Source organism: Crinia signifera, chromosome 3 (assembly GCF_055691185.1).
Source record: "Crinia signifera chromosome 3, ASM5569118v1, whole genome shotgun sequence".
Lineage (NCBI taxonomy): Eukaryota > Metazoa > Chordata > Amphibia > Anura > Myobatrachidae > Crinia > Crinia signifera.
Genome location: NC_139219.1, coordinates 259,426,769 through 259,440,914, shown reverse-complemented (window position 1 = coordinate 259,440,914; position 14,146 = coordinate 259,426,769). Strand labels below are relative to the sequence as shown.

The 14,146-nt window shown below is 43.6% G+C and overlaps 1 protein-coding gene across 4 annotated transcripts in view; it reads left to right on the top strand.

Annotated features, from left to right (window-relative positions):
* Positions 1-14,146, top strand: part of MED12L (mediator complex subunit 12L) — a 458,604-nt gene that overhangs the window by 76,831 nt on the left and 367,627 nt on the right. The window lies entirely within an intron of this gene.

Sequence of the window (14,146 nt, the reverse complement as noted above, 5' to 3'; positions counted from 1 at the left end):
TTTGCATATCAGTGCTGATATACAGACCACACTGTGCTTGAAGCACCACAGCAGACAGCGACACCCCAGGCAGGGAGGAGGAACTGCATGGGTGCTAGAATGAACACTAGACCTGTACCTCTCCTTCCTCTACATAGACATGTACCTTTCCTTCCTCTGCATAGACATGTCTCTCCTTCCTCTACATAGACATGGTCCTCTCCTTCCTCTACATTGCACTTTTCTTCTATGATAATTAGGGGATTGACAACCCCATAGCCAGCTGCTGATAATAGCGCACCCCACACCCAACTTGCCACTTCCTCTACATAGACCTGTACCTTTCCTTCCTCTACATAGACATTTCTCTCCTTCCTCTACATATACCTGTACCTCTCCTTCCTCTACATATACCTGTACCTCTCCTTCCTCTACATATACCTGTACCTCTCCTTCCTCTACATATACCTGTACCTCTCCTTCCTCTACATATATCTGTACCTCTCCTTCCTCTACATATATCTGTACCTCTCCTTCCTCTACATATACCTGTACCTGTACCTCTCCTTCCTCTACATATACCTGTACCTCTCCTTCCTCTACATATACCTGTACCTCTCCTTCCTCTACATATACCTGTACCTCTCCTTCCTCTACATAGACATGTACTTCTTCCTCTACATAGACATGTCTCTCCTTCCTCTACAATAGACATGTACCTTTCTCCTCCTCTGGCGGACAAATTTGGAAGCTATTACATGTGCCCCATCCCCATGTTCCCTCTGTCCAGGGGCGGATCCAGTAGAAAATGACAGGGGGGGCACCATGACAGGGGGATGGGAGTGAGCGGTGTTAGTAGTGCCAGTGTGCATTCTCAGAGAGTGAAGCGAGAGAGAGGGGGAAGGAATGGGATTAAAAATAGGCTCTGACATTTTAAGTCCACAGGCCCACTGATGAGTGAAAAGTGAAGGATGGAGTTTTTTTTTTAAAGGGGGCATGGACATTCCAAAGGGGGCGTGTCCTTGAGTGTAGTGTACCACACCATATACCACTTTTACACATTATGCAACAAAATAGTGGACCCTATTATACTTGCCGCTTACACATGATGCCAAAAAGAATGAGACAAAATTTCCATAATGCCACATGGATTACTCCAAAATTCAGATAACGCCTCATGGATTAAGCCATAGTATAGATAATGATGTATAAATAGGGACATTGTGCGCCGTCGGCGAGCCAAAAATATACACAGTAATGCCCATTACACATAATGTCACACACCGTAATACCAATTAAATATAATGTCACACATTGTAATGGCCATTACACATAATGCCAACAAAGTAATGCCCATAAAACACAATGCCATACGTTGTGATGCCCATTAAACATAATGCCAATACCAAAATGCCCATTAAACATAATACAGGTCGAGTATCCCGTATCCGAATATCCGTTATCCGAATTATTCCGAAATACGGACATTCCAGAAAGTGAAATTTTTTTTTTTTTTTGCTAAAAACTCACTGGGGACATTTGTAACAGCATCACTGGGGACATGATATGTAACTGGCACTATATATGTGCAAGACAATGATTGCTTGGCATTCAAATTCAGTGCTGAGATAGTACACACATTTTGTTTCACGTTTTGAAACCTTGTTTTTTGAACAATTAAAATATATTTGTGTGTATTTTATGTGGTAATAAAATATATTTGTGTGTATATTATGTGTTTATACAGCATAAATGCAAGATACTTCAAAATACATCATTGAAATATTAAAATATTCCGAAATACGGAATAATCCGTTATCCAAAATTCTCCTGGTCCCGAGCATTTTGGATAAGGGATACTCAACCTGTAATGCCTATTACATATATCATACCATTTAATTGCTGCTTACCTACATACTTATTGTCAGAGGAATATCACTTGTTGCCAGGGGTTACATGCTTCTTGCCAGGGGTTTTATTCTTGTTGCCATGCCATGGGATTGATATTTTTTTTTTTTTTTTTGCCAGGGGGGAGCCAGGGTGCATGCTTGTGAAGGGTTCCATTTAAATAGCGTGCCAGCGCTACCCAAATCCACACTTCCGGGTAGCGCTGGCCACACTCTTCTGTTCTGACAAACACTAGAGGTATAGCAGTACCTCTAGTGTCTGTCTCCTATAAGGCAGCGGCAGTGGTGTAGCTAGGTGCCCGGAGCAAGGGCATGTTTCGCGCCCCCCCTCCCTCTCAACTTGTAGTAGGTGAGGCTCCTGCTGAGTTAAAAGTGGGCATGGACCAACATTATACCACACACCGTAATGCCCATTGCACATTTTAGTGAACTTTGTAATTCCAATTACACATAAGCCCACACATGATGCCCATTACATACTATATAACACACCGCAATGCCCTGACATACTATATAACACTGTAATCCCCATAACATACTATATAACACACTGTTATTCCCATTACATACTATATATCACACCATAATGCCCATTCCACATTTGACACATAAGTGCCACTTACCTACATGCTCGATGCCAAGGGGCTTCATGCTCGACTGAATCTGCTTGGGTGGGAGGGTGTTTGCAGAAGGGTGGGTGCAGTAGGGTGGGAGGGTTGTGTGTGCAACCTCCCGCCTGTGCTGACAGCCAGCCAGCCCGCCCCGCTCCGCTCGCCCGCGTCTCCCCGCTTGCCCGTTCCACAGTGTGCCCGGCCGGGAGAGAAATGTGCTCCTATCCTATGTAAAATTCATATCTCCCGCTGGACCGCTAGCCAATAGTCCAGTTGATTGGCTGCTGGACCGCAAGCGCCCATTGGCTAGCGGTCCAGCAGGAGAAGTGAATTTTATACAGTAGCACATCTCTCTCCCGGCCGGGCACATCGGGGGAGCGGGCAGCCCGGGTGCCCCCCCCCCCCCTGAATCCGCCAGTGCCTCTGTCTATGCTGACATTGCTTTCCTCCCTTTAAAAAAAAAAAGACACTGGTTTCTGCATCTCTACCTAATTGTGCCTGTACTGCTTACTCCCATCCTCCTCCATAACAAGAAACAAGCGAAGTATAACTAAGCGCAGGGCACTAGTATTGATCACAGCTGCCGTTTTATGAGGGATACTCGGCCCTCAGACTGACACAAATTTAAACACAAAAAGTAAACGGCGCTAATGCACAATACTGTTAGTATCAGAAAGTAAAAATTTTATTTAAAAAGAACAACAAACAATTTACAAGTTACAATACCACCGGCCGGTAGATTAATTCAATGTGTACACAATTGATTTTTACCATAAAAATAATTTAAAACTGATCCATTAAGCTGCAGCATGCAAAGCTTACGGCCATAACTAATTTGGCCTAATAATTTGAAGACCCACTTGGGCCGATATGTCTTAGACCTGAGGCTTGATGGATGATATTTCACTTTGATGTAATCTAATTGGTGATGATTAATTCTAAAGTCTCAGCAAAGGCATAGAGGTTTTACCTTTAAATAGCAAGCATATTAGTCAGTCACACAGAAAGCTTTGAAAATACACAGCCTTTATAATGCTCAATGCTCTAAATAGAGCTGCAGATGCCCATTCATTCAAGCAAAATTGCGGGTAATAAGGTTTGCAGAAATAGTTAGGCTTCCACTTGTATGCAGCTCCAGCAGTTTAAGAATGATTTGTAATCCACTTTGGGAACAGAACCGTCCTGCTGTCCTGGAGCGGGTCCCCGCTGCTGGTATTTGTGTGCAGCTCTCTCTAGGACTCCCTGCTCCGGCAAAAGGTCTCTCCGGCTCAAGTGGCTAGCTCGTTTGCGGCAATAGGTGATGACGATGGCGAATAAGTTGGACCACTAGTCATTTAGTTGTTAAAGGCCCTTAGGGGTACATTTTGAGTTCCCTTCTGGGATGACCTACTTGAGATATATAGTGTTTCACATAATCTGTATCACTGAAATTACCTGTGATCATCCCTTTTCTAGGTATTAATCCCTCCCCTTTTCTCAAGTGCCCTGCCTCTTTTCAAGGGCCCTCAATAAAGGTTCATCGTCATCGGGTATGTTTTTACCTTTTATATACCTCCTTCTTCCTCCTCATATCCTCCACTCTCTCGTTTCCGTTACACCCCCCCGGTTTCGCCGCTGTGGGGCCTGGCCAACGGCTCTGTGAGCTGCTAGCCATACCCCAGCCCCTCTGGCTGCAGGAATAGATGCTTAATACATATTCCCATACTGACATTTACATAAAGTATCATTTATTTTAAAATCAAAATAGTATAAGTAATAGCCCTCATATGCCAAAAATACTCCACATCAACATAGGATTATAAATAGGGAACACAGAACTGTCAAAAGACAGTGGATTAAACTCTGTTTATATTACTACAAGATCACACAGTTGTTCCGCTCAGCCTCCCATCGCCTTCTGTACAAAACACAAACATTCTCCAGAACTCTATTTGGGAATAAAGTGATCAAATGCCTTACTTATCTACATAGTGCTTTAGAAAACATGCCAATTGGTAACAAAAATACACCTGTTACTGTAAAACATGTTTCATTAACTTTCAAAGTTATTCTGGGAAGTATAGGGGGGAGTCATTGAAAATGCTTCCACGAAGCTCAATTATTATTTCACAAAGCAAGATATATTTTTAAAAGAATTTCTACTGAAATAGCACAATGTCCAAAACATCTCAAATTTAAAAAAAAAGGTAATTTATTACTTGAGCACAGGGGTGCTGGTTTGTTGTAAGAGGATATGTGCTTTTATGGAGGAGAATACTGTCAGTATCAGAAAGTACAAATTTTATTTAAAAAGAACAACAAACAATTTACAAGTTACAATACCACCGGCCGGTAGATTAATTCAATGTGTACACAATTGATTTTTACCATAAAAATAATTTAAAACTGATCCATTAAGCTGCAGCATGCAAAGCTAACGGCCATAACTAATTTGGCCTAATAATTTGAAGACCCACTTGGGCCGATATGTCTTAGACCTGAGGCTTGATGGATGATATTTCACTTTGATGTAATCTAATTGGTGATGATTAATTCTAAAGTCTCAGCAAAGGCATAGAAGTTTTACCTTTAAATAGCAAGCATACTAGTCACACAGAAAGCTTTGAAAATACACAGCCTTTATAATGCTCAATGCTCTAAATAGAGCTGCAGATGCCCATTCATTCAAGCAAAACTGTGTGTAATAAGGTTTGCAGAAATACTTAGGCTTCCACTTGTATGCAGCTCCAGCAGTTTAAATGATTTGTAATCCACTTTGGGAACAGAACCGTCCTGCTGTCCTGGAGCGGGTCCCCGCTGCTGGTATTTGTGTGCAGCTCTCTCTAGGACTCCCTGCTCCGGCAAAAGGTCTCCCCGGCTCACGTGGCTAGCTCGTTTGCGGCAATAGGTGATGACGTGCGATGACGCGTTTCCCCGCCTCTCTCCAAATCAGCGGCTTCATCAGATGGTTTGTAGCACTCCGTCCTCATCTATTTATTTACCCTTGTGCTGCCCTATGTGGGCGTGTTTACAATCATTCACCAGCGTTATCTGCTGTTGTCATAGCTCTGCGCAGTTTCTCTGTATGCTCTAAACCAGGCCTCGTTATCATACGAGTTCTTCCTATTGCTCATCTAGGAGCTTCCTTTGTTTCTTTACGGACACCAAGCCTCGTTTTCATACCTCGTCTCTCTGTTACACACATATATATATATATATATATATATATATATATATATATATATATATATATGTGTGTGTAAGCAGGGCCGGCTCTACCATTAGGCAGCTTTAGGCAGCTGCCTAGGGCGCCGGGATTTGGGGGGCGCCATCAAGTCTGCCTATCAAAAAAAATCAAGGATATCTATGAGGATCCTTGTTGTACTTAATGCAGGTGGCATCTGTGGAACTTCTAAGACCTCACCTCCATACTTTCCCTTGAGGCATACTTCCCTACATTGCTGCCCCCTCTTCCCTGTACTCTGTTGTGGGTGGTAAAGTGGAGGGTTCTGGGGGCCTCCAGGGAAAGCAGATGATTTGCCCACCTTCCCATGGGGCTGGGAGAACCACCCGGTGTTTGGAAGCCTCCCAGCCATTCCAGAATGTTAGGCAAGTACGCCTTAAGGGGTTGGAAAGTGGTTATTGGTGGCAGCATGGGCGGGGGGGGGGGGGGCGCAGTGGGTTGAAGTTTTGCCTAGGGTGCTGAAAAGCCTTACACCGGCCCTGTGTGTAAGCACTATAGAAACCAAGCCTCGTTTTTACACCCGGTCTCCATCTTGCTCATATGAGAGCTTCCTTTGTTTTGGTATATATTCAAGCCTCAGTTTCAGTTTTACTACCAGTTTTGTTACTTATAACATTTTATACAGCATACAGAATTGAGATACTATACTTTGTTTTATCGCCATGTCTCCACAAACATAATCTTAATACTAAGAAAGGAGAACTTAAAAGAAGAAGAAAGGTTGAATCAGGTATATAGAAAAAACAGACAGTATTCTCTAGCAAAATAGATATAATTAATAAAATATTTCTATATATTTTCTATAGAGCTTACACATATATATATATATAACAGAGAGACGAGGTATGAAAACGAGGCTTGGTGTCCGTAAAGAAACAAAGGAAGCTCCTAGATGAGCAATAGGAAGAACTTGTATGATAACGAGGCCTGGTTTAGAGCATACAGAGAAACTGCGCAGAGCTATGACAACAGCAGATAACGCTGGTGAATGATTGTAAACACGCCCACATAGGGCGGCACAAGTGTAAACAAATAGATGAGGACGGAGTGCTACAAACCATCTGATGAAGCCGCTGATTTGGAGAGAGGCGGGGAAACGCGTCATCGCACGTCATCACCTATTGCCGCAAACGAGCTAGCCACGTGAGCCAGGGGAGACCTTTTGCCGGAGCAGGGAGTCCTAGAGAGAGCTGCACACAAATACCAGCAGCGGGGACCCGCTCCAGGACAGCAGGACGGTTCTGTTCCCAAAGTGGATTACAAATCATTTAAACTGCTGGAGCTGCATACAAGTGGAAGCCTAAGTATTTCTGCAAACCTTATTACACGCAATTTTGCTTGAATGAATGGGCATCTGCAGCTCTATTTAGAGCATTGAGCATTATAAAGGCTGTGTATGTTCAAAGCTTTCTGTGTGACTGACTAATATGCTTGCTATTTAAAGGTAAAACCTCTATGCCTTTGCTGAGACTTTAGAATTAATCATCACTAATTAGATTACATCAAAGTGAAATATCATCCATCAAGCCTCAGGTCTAAGACATATCGGCCCAAGTGGGTCTTTTTGGAACCAGCACCAGGCTCCAACAGCCAGTGGTGTAATGCCACAGCCGGGGGAGACTTTTTATATAAGCTGCCCCGGCCGTCACATTAACACCCTGACTGGTCAGCCCTGCCTGGGTCCCTGGGAGAGTGGGGACACCCCCAATAAAGGTGTCCCTCCCCCCCATGGCCACCCCAGGCAGGGTTGAAGCCTGGGGCCGTCCCCGACACCCTTTGCTGGTGGGTGCCGGGCTGATAGTTTATTAACCATTGGTGGTCAGTGGGGTAATTAGTTTAATTTACATTTATTGGTGGTCAGTGGGGTAATTAGTTTCATTTACATTCATTGGTGGTCAGTGGGGTATAAATTATTTAAATAAATACATTGGTGGCAGTGTGAAAAAGCACTTAATACATTGGTGGACAGTGGGGACCCTTCATACTTTGACATACTTACCAGTGGCGTCTTCTCCCAGCAGCATGTCTCTGTCCAGCGGCGCCTCCGTCTTCACTGCAGAGTGTGATGGAGAAGGTCGGAGGGCAGGGGGTGCGGCTTCCGGCGGCAGTCTCCTCCCGGCGCATCCTTCCAGCAGGCTTTCCTCCAGGCGAGCGGCGAACGACGGCAGAGCAGGTAAAATTGACCTGCCCTGCACGGGCGACGGTGGCGGGTGACGACCGATCGACGGGAACGCGCACCGTCGTTCGCCGCTCATCGGCCTGCCCGTACACACTCCACAATTTTTTGAGCATTATCGTTCATTAGTGCCAAAATGAACGATATTGGTCAAAAAATCGTAGAGTGTGTATGCACCTTAAGACATATCGGCCCAAGTGGGTCTTCAAATTATTAGGCCAAATTAGTTATGGCCGTTAGCTTTGCATGCTGCAGCTTAATGGATCAGTTTTAAATTATTTTTATGGTAAAAATCAATTGTGTACACATTGAATTAATCTACCGGCCGGTGGTATTGTAACTTGTAAATTGTTTGTTGTTCTTTTTAAATAAAATTTGTACTTTCTGATACTGACAGTATTCTCCTCCATAAAAGCACATATCCTCTTACAACAAACCAGCACCCCTGTGCTCAAGTAATAAATGACCTTTTTTTTTAAATTTGAGATGTTTTGGACATTGTGCTATTTCAGTAGAAATTCTTTTCAAAATATATCTTGCTTTGTGAAATAATAATTGCGCTTCGTGGAAGCATTTTCAATGACTCCCCCCTATACTTCCCAGAATAACTTTGAAAGTTAATGAAACATGCTTTACAGTAACAGTTGTATTTTTGTTACCAATTGGCATGTTTTCTAAAGCACTATGTAGATAAGTAAGGCATTTGATCACTTTATTCCCAAATAGAGTTCTGGAGAATGTTTGTGTTTTGTACAGAAGGCGATGGGAGGCTGAGCGGAACAACTGTGTGATCTTGTAGTAATATAAACAGAGTTTAATCCACTGTCTTTTGACAGTTCTGTGTTCCCTATTTATAATCCTATGTTGATGTGGAGTATTTTTGGCATATGAGGGCTATTACTTACACTATTTTGATTTTAAAATAAATGATACTTTATGTAAATGTCAGTATGGGAATATGTATTAAGCGTCTATTCCTGCAGCCAGAGGGGCTGGGGTATGGCTAGCAGCTCACAGAGCCGTTGGCCAGGCCCCACAGCGGCGAAACCGGGGGGTGTAACGGAAACGAGAGAGAGGAGGATATGAGGAGGAAGAAGGAGGTATATAAAAGGTAAAAACATACCCGATGACGATGAACCTTTATTGAGGGCCCTTGAAAAGAGGCAGGGCACTTGAGAAAAGGGGAGGGATTAACACCTAGAAAAGGGATGATCACAGGTAATTTCAGTGCTACAGATTATGTGAAACACTATATATCTCAAGTAGGTCATCCCAGAAGGGAACTCAAAATGTACCCCTAAGGGCCTTTAACAACTAAATGACTAGTGGTCCAACTTATTCGCCAAGATAAACTTCACATTATGTGAAAAGATCACTAATGCCTTATGGCAGTGATGTACTGTGCATATTTGGGACATCATTAGATAATGTAATATACAGTGTATAAAAAATGACCAACTGAAATAATGCATGTCCACTTGAGTTTATGCCACAATGTCCCTAATTGTATCAAATTATACATTATTTTATTCTATTTTTAATGCATATTATACTGTATGTACATTATTTATATAGCATTCTGTACCACCCACAGTGTACCCCTGAGGAAGTCTCTTCGGAGACGAAACGCGTCGGGTTTTTCCATGCGGTTCCAAAGAATCCTAATCTGCAAATGCTTCATTTATGTGTTTTGTAAATAAATGTTATTGAGAATGCTTTATTGTCTATTTGCCTAAACCTGAGCACATGACAAGGTGGTGGGAATCTCAATAGCGCCCTCTACATCTCTTCTTATGTCAACATTGGAAACTTGTCTACAGTATTGTAGTCGACATTTTGAACATTTGACATGCTGACAGAAATGTACAGTATCCCCTCACACTATGCTATTATTTGAAAGTAAGCGTGTGTACACAGTGAGATTTAGTGTCCGGCAGAGGATGGGGTGGTGCGGGAGCAGGAGGGGGGTAGGTGCATTGAGCAGCATGGCCTCCTTCTTACCGATCTAGTAGAAATAGACTGTGTTGCACAATCTATTTCTACTTTTAGCACTGGAAGCCGCCAAATGCACGTTTAGGTTGTGTCAACCTTTTGTATGTCGACCTATAGACTGTCTACCTAGACACTGTAGACCTATATTCCTTACCCATTAATATATTTAGGGACATATCACTGTTCCTGCTCACTGATACTCACTAGTTTAATTATACATATCCGGTTTTATCAGCCAGACACTGACGTATACACAGTACAGTACTTCTATGTATTCTGTCATTCCTGGAGCACACCTGTAGAGCTAATGCTGTTTCAGAAGGGACCTCTGAATGCCGCCAATGTAGAAATCACTACTGTTCACAACATCTATTGTACATTCATTTCTTTTACCCATGTAGCCTTCAACAGATGACCCTTGAGATGGTGCTATAATGTGGGCTCTCTGTGGTTTGTATTTCTTTACATACCATGCTTTTAGCTTACAGGTACATCGCCTGTGCTGTATTCTGCTTTGTGCTGTTGGAAGCTGAAGATATTGGAAGGGCCGTCTTATGAGCATTGTGGGCCCTAGACAAAGCAATGCACTGGGGCCCCTACTTTAGTAAACCATACCTCCCAACTTCTTGGCTGCTGGAATAGGGACACTCGGAAAGGGGGCGGGCCATATTCAAATGAGGGCGCAGCTTATGCAAATTAGCCGCAACCCCATTTTCGCCCGCGAATAGACGCTGTGCGCTATTCAATCAGCTTGGGGGGCCTCCCAACTGCCACTCCCCGCAGCGGGACAATGCCGGCCGCGGGTGGGACAGCGGGACAGGACCGAAAATCGGGACTGTCCCGCTGAAATCGTGACACTTGGGAGGAATGGTAAAGAATAATCCTAACTTCCTGCGGCGTCTCTCCACCTGCTATCAGCCATCCAGCAATCGGCATGCTTACAGCCCTTATGTGTTTGGCTGCAGGCCGGTAGAGAATGTTTCCCAGCAGCTCTGATTTTTCACAACCAGTCCAGCTGGCCAGCAATCTCTACTAGCCTCACAAGAAACTCCAGAGGCACCAGCAGACCCTGCTCGAAGGCTCCAAGATTTGTGGGGCACTAGGGCAGCTGCCCAGTTAGCCCATGCATTAATATGGCCCTGTATTGGAGCACTTGTAGTCTTCATTATACTTATCAGAGCTACAGTACAGGGGATGGGGATTATTAGATAGCCATCAAAAGGTCATCATGCTATAGGTCAACGGGTTCAGAGGGTTGACATGGCCAATGGGTCGACCTGAAAAAAAGATGAGAACGTCATTACATTTCTTCAATTCTTTGCTGTCAATGGTGCCATTTTTCCATTTGGACCCCTCATTCGGGTAAAGTGGAATTTTGCATTGCTCGCTTAGCTCGCCAAGCTTCAGGCCTTCCCAATTGTAGTCCACATGGATGGTAAAGTATCAAAAAGTCCCCCCAAAAATGTAAACAATTGTGTAAAACTCATGTCAACCTTTTCATGTCGACCTTTTGACCCTGTTGACCTTTTGTGGATCTATCAGCTCAGGGGAAGTAACCTAAGATGTTGGAGATATGGGGAATGGAGCTGATTAGCGGGAAGAGGGAGAAAAGTATGGAGCTGTCACTGTAGAAAATAAGTTCTTTAATGCTAAAAGGATGACCGTAGTGGAACTGGACACAAGTAACTGATTCAGTACAGGACCGTGAAGGGGCAGTGGGAAATAGAGAGATCTCTAATATGGAGTGACAGGGAGTAAGTGGTAACATGGCACATGCATAAGAAAGTGTACTGTACTGTATATGTTATAGGTAAACCATACTTGCCGACCTTTTTAAATTCCTCTCTGGGAGAAGCCCGGAGAGGAGTGGAAGCAGGGCTGGACGAGGCTTCGTTTTGGGGGCGGGGTGAGGCTGACATCACCAAGCCCCGCCCCCACGACCGGCAGCCACATTAATTATCGGGTCCGTGGATGGGGGAGGGGTTAAAATGCTGCGAAATGCAGCGATTTGCGTCATTTTAGCCTCGCCCCTCCCCGCGGACCCGCAAAATTCTTAAATTATTACCGCGGGGAAGGGGGGAGCAGGGCATGTTGCTACAATGCGGGAGACTTGCCCCCCTTCCCGGGGGCCGGGAGGGGGACCCGATTTGCGGGAGTCTCCCGGCCATTCCGGGAGGGTAGGCAAGTATGAGGTAAACTATTTAATAGCAGAAAATAATCCCCTGGAGGATGTGCTTTAGATAAATTTGGGTTGAAGTTGAATGAAAATAATGCTAATAACAATCTATATTGAGGAATGTGTTGTGAACAGTTCAGTATGTACGGCAATGTCCAGTCAGTACACAAAGTAGAAATACAAACAAGAAGTAAATCAGCCAAGCAACATATAGAAACCCAAACATGCAGAAAATCCCAAAGGAAAGCTCTTGTGGTAAGAGCGGTCCTTTGCACTGATAGGACAACAGGGTTTATGACCTATCTGTGCATGTATTTAGTAACGTGCATGCCGCAAAGGGGGCTGGGAAGGATCCGATTGGATCCCTCTATGTGGGGAAACTTGATAGAAGCCTTTAGGCAACTAAGCTTTGGACATATGCTGTAAGCGTGCAAACCTCCTAAAACTCAGGTGTTTGCCAGCATTTCTATCCTGTATGCTTCCCACCCTAATGTTTCTTCATTGACCGAGGTTGCAAAGCTGGAGTTATACAGTGTTCCCGTATAAGTTCATGGGCAGATGTATCAAGTCTTCTAAAGAATGGAGAAGTAGACAATTAAGGAAGTTACCAATGTAAGAGGTTAGCACAGTAACCAATGAGAATTTAGCTATTACTGTATTTATCACGTACATTATATAAAATTATAGGTAGAAGCTGATTAGCTGCTCTGAGTAATACCTATAATTATCCCCTCTATAGAAGACTTGATACATCCCCCCCCTAAGTACAGTATAGTGAATTCTTTCACAGCTTTGTAACAAGCAAATCGTTACTCTAGACATGCTTCCTACTCTACCTACTGTAGATTGACCACATATACTGTATACAGCAGTACAATTACATCGTTGAGCAATCTTTGGAGTCTAATTATTTTATTCCAAGGGTGCAAGTGTGGTCACCAGGGCATTCCTGCCAAAATCTGCACAAAGGACTCTGAGCACTTTTGTGAAAGTTCAGACCGCTATAAGTCCTGGCACCACACAGTCTGATTGACCCCATTGTGTTTTGTATGATGTGGATCATTTTAATGTTAAACGTTACATAGCATAACAAAATTTGTTCTTTTGTTTATCAAACTTCAAGCGGTATTAAAAGAGGAGAGGAAAATGAGGAGTTGGAACAGGGAGATAATATCTAGCAATACTGAACATCATGTGCAATAATAATAATAATCAGTGGCGGTCTTTACCTATGGGTTGCAGGACTGTAGTGAAGACAGATGCAGTTCGTGAGACTGCACTGGCTTCACTGTGATTGGCAGTGCCTGCCTATTGGAAGTCTGACCTGCCAGTCACCCAAGGCAGTCCTATTGGGAGGTGTTCCCTCCCTCTGGGGTTGCCCCTTTGAATTCTATGGGCTACAGCCGAAGCAGCCCATGGAAGCTTGGTGTATGCAGAAACGCAGTACTGAGGCCGATACTGTGCATACGCCAGTCCTTATGCCTGTCATCTACATTGTAGCATGTTAGGGAGCCCCCTCCTACAATAACATAGGAACCGCTGCTGATAAATAGTATTAATAATAATAATAATAAAATAATAAATACGCAATTCTGCTAGCATCTCAGCAATGTATAATGAAACCACTATAATTGATTGTTGTTTGCATGATTATTGTACTAGAATATTGATGATAGCATGTATGTTTACATAGAATTTCCTAAATACAGTCACTATTGCGCTAGCTGCTTTGGATGGAGAGCCTGATTTAGTTGTACACTAATAAAGTTGTGATTGGCAACAGAACTGCTAATGTTACATGTGAAGCTACCTAACAGAAATGAAGAGACACCCACTAGAGCTAGTGCAACTCATGCACAACTGCTTACACAGCCTACACACAGTAAGGGAGAATATGGAATCCTAGCACAGCCCTTTAGCTGCACAGACTAGCCGCACCATGTTTCTCTGCTTACAGCATGTACACACCACTAAACAGCCATGACACTCCTGAGTTTTTGCCACCACTCCCTGTTAACATCCCCAAATGGTCCATTTCTGGCAATCATTCTGCAGTGAAGTCCTCAGTGTGAACAGACACGT